General features: G+C 39.0%; 1 pseudogene; it reads right to left on the bottom strand.

Annotated features, from left to right (window-relative positions):
- Window positions 1-3,019: 3,019 nt before the first annotated feature.
- On the bottom strand, window positions 3,020-4,370 carry LOC143602402 (U-box domain-containing protein 21 pseudogene; annotated as a pseudogene).
- Between the last annotated feature and the right edge of the window lie 1,839 nt (window positions 4,371-6,209).

The following is a 6,209-nucleotide window of genomic DNA, read 5'->3' as shown; positions in this document are numbered from 1 at the left end:
AAGTAATAAGAATAAAAGATGATTTATTTGAATAGCATATCTAAAAAGATGACGTATTACAATATGAATTTATAATTCTCCGATGTCTAAAGTGCAGTTGACTAGTGTATTCAATTGTGTAAAAACATTCACGGTTTCATTGAACAAGAATATTAAATCGAACCACTAACAGTTTTAGAGAAACAATAAACCAAATTGGTCGTGTAGACCAGGTCGACTAGGCTAGTAAAAATGATCTGATTTTATGTATTTAACGTTTCGAACAAGTTATTTATATTGTTGTTTTCATCTTGTAACACAATTTGAATAAAGACCAGAAACTCGAAAATAATTGTTATTTTCCAATTCTTAAGTTCCACAAATACGTGATAAAGTGAAACGACTTTATCAATGTACTCAGAACAAAATGACACGCCATATTATTTTTTAATATATATATTTTAAAAACTTTTGTCTCGGTATCTTCTTGTGAGCACGATAGATGTATGATAATATAACATCAGTCTTATATTATGAACATACTTAATATAAACTTATACAAAAATATATTAGTGGTAAGGGTTACATTTCAAATTAGGTTTTAACAATCAAAGTTTTATAGTAATCAAGTTGGCCGGTTCTTGCATTAGCGGGAGACGACTGAAAGCTTGAACTAAATAAAGCTATTAGCATGCGTATACCAAAAGACTGTTGTACAATGACCTAATGCATATTAGTAGCAACATCAATCGATAAAATGGCATGGTTTACTTATAACATATGAAACATGACAGGTGAAAAAGGTGTTATGTATTGCAAAGCCCCCACAATTTGTTGGTATTTGATGAAACCAGATAATAAGATATCATTCTCACGCCGGAGTTGCACCGCAGAGGATATATTGGGAGAGGCAATCGGCTTAGCACCAATTGAGTCTACTTGGAGCACAATGCCAAGAATGTATTGTTGATCATTCTTTTGTGAGATTAACACGAAGAACTCGAGTTATAACTTACATCCACCTTAGAATTTAGTATTTTGTGTATGAAATTTCATAAATGTTGTTGTGCCTAAAGTGTTAACGTCTTATAAAGAATCACATTGTCAGCCCCTCAAGGGCTAGTTAGTTAAATTCTTCACCTTCACCGATACCATAAAGGTTTCATATATGTAGTTTTGATATTCATACGTTTGATTGTTTGTTGTCCAATGCGGTCTAACCGGTAGCTGACAGGTTCAAGACATGTTATGTGTCCGGTTCCTGCTCCTACTGACATTGGATATGAATAGAATCCTCGCTTATTAATGACCTTTTACTTGAGCATTTTTACTCCTTAATTATAATGCTTACATAAATTTCGATAAAACATATTTTCCTTCAATAAAAATTTATCGACTAGAAAATGAAATAACTTTTTTCTTACGGTCCTATCGAAATGATTCTCGCCAAGCACCGGTCAAGCCGTATTGACGAATAATGTGACGTTGAAACTACGTACTCTTGTTTCACAATCCAGTCAGTGAATTTAGAAGAATTAATAATGTGAATATTGGACAAAAGGTAAGTGCACATGATTGAATGTGAACATGACAATTTGCGTGAATGCGTGTTATATTCTCTCAGTTTTAAAAATTTAATTTAATATTCTGAGGGGAAAAAATTTGATAGTTGAAGTTTGCACTAAACAAATAAATAAATAATTTTATCCTAGGAAGTTGGTCTAGTGATAACCGGTAGGAGGCATGATATTTTTTTAGTGAAGATGCAAGTTCGATTTCTACTTGGGTTAATCCAAATGATCGCGAACATCTGGGTGAAGGGACGAATCCGGGCTTTAATCCGTTCGAATCCGACTGGGTGGCGAGGGGTCATGGCCTGTGCATCAATTATATGGTATAGCTGGTTTTCATCAATTTTTTTCACCTTGAGTTTCAAAAATAGTTTTAAGTGCATGTCGCTATTAATCTAACAATCCGAGGATCAACTTGCTTACATGCTTTACGTAGATGATATTGTGTTTACCGTTTTCCGCTCCGATTTCCTCGGACATATTATTCACATGATATACTTCAGCATGCCCTTGCAACACACCGATCGACACAAACTCCAAAGTTAGTACGACTGACGGAGAACTTTTATTTGGCGGCACATTATACAGAATTCTTGTCGGGGCCCTCGAGTATCTCACGTTTACTCGACTGAACATCTCATATGCACTACAACAAATTTGTTTATTCATGCATGCTCCATGTGAATCCCACTTTGCTTTAGTGAAACGAGCGTTGTGTTACATCCATGGTACCATCGACCTTGGTCTCTGGATTTTGGCTTCAGATGCTCGGTCCCTCGTAACCTACTCTGATGCCGATGGTGGCTGCCCCAACACTCGCTTGTGCACCTCATGGTATTGCATTTTTCTTGCGGATAATTTGATCTCCTAGTTGTCAAAACGACAACCTACAATTTCACGATTTAGCACAAAAGCACTTGCTGATGCGACACTTTCTAGGATAAAATTTGTCTATGTGATGTTGAAATCTCGGGTAGCAACACCTTGATTTGAACGGGCTTTGATCAAACTCGTGGTCATCAAACAAATAATAGACTTTATGAAGTGTTTCTAAAGATAAAAAAAACATCGATAAGTTCAACAATGAAACATTAGTTTTTTATTCAGAACGACAACTCAAACACTCTCTAAGTTTACTTTCAAATTACACACTTCCTTTAGACAACCACATGACTTGAACCTGAAAAATCCATGTAACCGCAATTAGTACATTGATCTTAGCAACGTTAACGCCTCTTGCTAGTTGGTTTTATTATCATAAAGTTGCTTCAAAACTGACTTGGTTTCACGATATAGAATCTATAAAAGATCATCATTTAGCGGGGCTATCAGGCTCTTGAACGGGACATCAAGTACATGTTATCTTTATCTAAATCAATTTCTAATGTATGTATGGAAAAGAACTATTAATTCCCTAAGTATATATTCTAAACTTACAAATAAATATTGTTCCTAAAACTGTAATAATTTTGTTCAAAAAGATCTTTTTAGGTTCTTGAAATCCATAGATTCAATACACTCATCTCTCCCTCTAAGCAAATTCCACCCCTTCAACAATTCACCAGCCTTGTCTTTAGTTTTCAAAGAAGCACCAACTTGCAAGAGCAACACAAGCTTTTGAAAAGCTCCTGCTTGAAGTGCTTCCATTGCTACAACTTCCTCATCTCCGATACTCTTCTCATATTTACTCAGTTTCCACAGAATCAAAACCGAAAACTCAGTCGTGGTATCCGAAACACGCAGCAGTTTCTTCACAAGCACCGGGATAGTTAACGCGTTCGCATAAGCTTTCTCAAGCCCTTCATCGATGCTACAAAGACCGTCGAGTACACCTAACGACCTTTCACATACGCCTCTTGTGCAATCGGCTAGCATTTCTATTAACTTTTCGGTTAAACCCATTGCAAGGAATCTTGATATTAGGGTTTCCTTTTGGTTGAAAGAAGTTGATGGAGAGACAAAATGATAAATGGCTAACAATGAAGCATTAGTTGTAGTAGAGTCAATTGGCTCATTGATAAGCTTTGCTAATGCTTCTATACTTCCTTCAACCATCGTGAATTCTTGTAGCTTCGTTTGATCGGATGAGAGGAGTTCTTTAAGTACCAAGACCGCATTTCTTCGGCCAGTTAAAGTTCCCACCTTTAAAATCTTTACTATGGTACGTAAAGATTGGTTTGACCCGAGACCAAACTTGGTCTCCTGGTCAAACGGAAGAATCAGGGCTAACCCTGAGAGAATCTCTTCCAAAACTGAGGTGTTTTCTTGCTTCTCGTTACAAGAAAACACCTCAAACGTCTCGGACAGCACCCGAGCTGTCCCATTCGACACAATGTACTTCTTGTCCCTCTCACTTTCTTTAACCAAATCTTTAATCTTTCCCACCAACTCCATAACACCTTCCGCATTTCCCTTACCCCTCCTCCACGTGATCCTCGATAAAATCTCGGACACTTGAGCCGAGCTAGTGGGGACTCGAGGCGTTGGAATGCGGTTGAACCCATACGACTTGTTCTCAACGCACCAATCTTGAATCATCCTTCTTATCGTGTGGTTCGGCACCGGGTCAAGGCTGGTCAACGCCAAACCCGTCACAGGACACGTGTGCTTCCCGTCTTCAAATATCCATTTCTCCACACTCTCCCTATCGTAGGTCACTCCGGTCGATAATATCACCGGATCCTTCATTAATTCAAGTGATATCGGACACCGAAAATGCTCGGGTATAATCACCTGATCAACCTCCACATGTTCCATAACTTTCTTGATCTTTTTAGCATTAGTTCTTGCTGCTCTTCGGTTTCTATACGCCGAAAGCATTGTAACGTGTTATTAATAATATCTATAACTTGTTTCTAGCTCTTGAGAATGTTTTTGTGAATATGTTGAATAATATGATCGACATGTTAGTTTGGTGGTTATTTATACAAGCAGACATGCAACCGCGTGTTTCAAGGTTTGAAAAGTTGGTTTTTCAATCATAGAATTTGGTTTCAAAGTATAATAATAATAATATAAAAATATATATTATTAAAATAATGTTGAAGAGAGATTTGGGAAAGCGGAAAATTGAATGTTGACCATTTGGAATGCTTCAAATTATACGTTTGAAGTTTGAACTGGTAAAGTTAGAAATAATAGGGGTCAGTCAATAGAGAAGTGGCCGGTACGTGTGACATTACACGTTATATTTTTCTTTCATGTAATTCATTTACATTGTCTAGAAAGGTTGATTAGTTTAGAAGGAAAGTTACTTGAAATTAGTTTGTTTGTAAATAAGTTAAGCTTCAGTAAAGATAATCTTACTCGTTGGATCGTTTTAATTAAATCTAATTCCTAATGTTTAGAAATAATAACCTAAACAGCAATCGACAAAGTTTATGTCAGTCTAAGCTTGTTGGGTCGTAGTGATTGTTTATAAATTTTGCACTTAATTATGTGAAATTGGTAATGAAGGAGACGATTGTAAGGTAAGAAAGAAGACGACTAGAGTGATAACTTTGGTGATAAGGTGTAAGTTTGGTGTTTTGGTTGTTTGGTGTTTTGGGTGTCTTCTGGCTGTGGTGGCACATGAAGGACAAGGAGATGGAAAATGTGCCGCGTTGTTGCGGTGGAGGTTTATCACATTCAGGTGTGAAGTAAGTAGCCCTATTTGTAAAGTAGCTGAAGAAACACTAAGTGACCCCGGGCAGATTACGGATAATCTGGGGGTTAAATAGATGTTTCCCACGAGGGGTTAGGTCCGGCAAAGATGGTTGTTCTTCAGGTGACCTGCAAAACAGACACCGTAAGCTCGTCACTGAGAATGGGGGGTTTCTCCTTGTGACCACCCTCCGGCGTGAGAATCAGACTAGATTGCTCTGAATATAAGTGTATATTAAGAGATTGCTAGAGAAGATAAGATAATGAGATATCAGATGATGTCCTTACCATTCCAAGGTGTTGGAGTATTTATAGCCGAAGGTAGGTTTCCAAGAAGGTACAACCGGCTGAATAGTATTCCTGTTCTACCAACAGTGGGCTACGCACAAGCCATGCTGGTTGGTGGATAGGCTGCGGCCGATAGTGACAAGGCCGGCTGTATACTGTTCCTTTACTGCCGGCTATGCACTGTTCCACCAACTGTAGGCTACGCACGTCCCATAGTAAGGGTTGGTGAGTAGGCAGCGGCTAATAGTGACAAACAGTACTAGAGGGTGCTCCTCCTCGTACTGTTGTCGGTGAGCTGTCACCCTGTGATTGGTTCATGGGCTGTTTTGGTCAGATCGTCTGTTTTGCCCATACCTTGGCAGGTATAGTACAAAAGATCTTCCAGAAGCATATGGACTGGCTCATTTGGGCGGGAGTATTCCCGCCTTGCTCATTCCTTCAGGTGACATTACTGAAGTATCAAGAGTTAGTGCCTTGTGCGTGTAGCCTTGCTATCAGTGCGGGTAGCCTTCCCTGATGGCTTGTATCCGCAACTGCGGGAACAAGCGGGGTACTTTACCATTGGGAGGCTTTCCCTGCGGGAACAGCTGGCGTACTGCGCGTAAGGTCTTCATCTCTGAGCATGGTGGGTCCTGCGGAAGCAGTTGGTCGTTGCGCAGACGTCCCTCTTCAAGGTGAGTCTTGCGGGTCCAACTGGGCTCTGCTGGGACCTACCTCTTCAAGTCCCCC

This window comes from Bidens hawaiensis, unplaced genomic scaffold, assembly GCF_021521415.1.
Source record: "Bidens hawaiensis isolate Kalapana, Puna unplaced genomic scaffold, B.hawaiensis_p1.1 tig00058885_1, whole genome shotgun sequence".
Classification (NCBI taxonomy): Eukaryota; Viridiplantae; Streptophyta; class Magnoliopsida; order Asterales; family Asteraceae; genus Bidens; species Bidens hawaiensis.
This window is presented reverse-complemented; position numbering and strand designations above follow the sequence as displayed.